This window comes from Sinocyclocheilus rhinocerous, unplaced genomic scaffold, assembly GCF_001515625.1.
Source record: "Sinocyclocheilus rhinocerous isolate Xijiao unplaced genomic scaffold, SAMN03320098_v1.1 scaffold185, whole genome shotgun sequence".
NCBI classification, from domain to species: domain Eukaryota; kingdom Metazoa; phylum Chordata; class Actinopteri; order Cypriniformes; family Cyprinidae; genus Sinocyclocheilus; species Sinocyclocheilus rhinocerous.
The window spans coordinates 2,121,827-2,122,987 of NW_015662163.1; the positions used below are offsets into that span (position 1 = coordinate 2,121,827).

Consider the following 1,161-nt stretch of genomic DNA (forward strand, 5'->3'; position numbering starts at 1 on the left):
CTTTATCCTTCCGGAGCTCCTCCGTGAGACTCGAGACCGGTGAGTGGCACAGGTGTCGTGCATTAGCATTTACTCCACCGGCCTCGCTCCGTTCCCACGGCTCTCGGCCCCGCCCCTCTCGTCTCACCTGTATTCAGCAAGGATGCATTAAATAAAAAAAAAAAAGACATGGTTTTACATAGTTACAAATAATTTCTATTTCAAATAAATATATTTTTGAAATTTCTATTCATCAAAGAACCCTGGAAAAAAGCAGCACAACTGTTTTTAACATTGCTAATAATAAATGATGTTTCTTGAGCAGCAAATCAACATATTTAAACATATTTAAATGATTTCTGAAGGATCATGTCACACTGAAGTCTTAATAAGTTGTTTTAAATTGTAAAAATATTTCACAATATTGCTGTTTTTACTATATTTTTGATTAAATAAAAGCAGTCTTGCTGTGTTTTGGGTGAACTATTCCTTTAAATGTCTTAAGCTTAGCCCAGGTTGCAATTTTGTACTACTAATAACAGCTGCATCCCTCTCATGTTTAGTAATGTTCTGAATTTATATTATGCATATGCTTGTGTAGCTTTCATATCCATGTGCCGTAAACAAAACTCAGCATTTTGACCTGCATTATCATTCTAATCTCCATTTGCATAGGAAAAGTTAATACTGGGAGGAAATGCTGGATATCATATTACTGGGGCAATAGTCATTACAGTGGTTCCCATTAAATTTGGATGGAGCAATCTCTCTCTCTCTCTCTCTCTCTCTCTCTCTCTCGGATCAGCGGATAGTAAACAGAGCTCAGTTAATAGAGTTTCAGCTGTAAAAATATGTGCGGGATATGATAATGCTTCACAGACACACACACGAGTTTGTCTGATTACAGTTCCGTATTTCTGTGCTGTCAGAGTGGCCGTGCATGTAAATCATTTAGCTGAGAGACAATGATGACAATCAGAAAAAAGAGAAGACGCAGCCCTCACATTTGTCACAGTCCTCTCTAAACAGGAAGTTGCAGAGGCAGCTAATAAAAGCTTGGTCGTGTCATTAGCATGTGTGGTGTTCTGTTGTTTTCCGTGGTGGCCAGAACTCTTAAAGGAACAGTTCTGTCATTATGTACTCACCTTCATGCCGTTGTCATACACTTTTTTTTTTTTTTTT

At 37.9% G+C, this 1,161-nt stretch overlaps 1 protein-coding gene across 1 annotated transcript in view; it reads left to right on the forward strand.

Moving 5' to 3' along the window:
* The window catches only part of tbc1d32 (TBC1 domain family, member 32), a 39,219-nt gene that overhangs the window by 31,542 nt on the left and 6,516 nt on the right, over positions 1–1,161 (forward strand). The gene's annotated exons all lie outside the window — the stretch shown is intronic.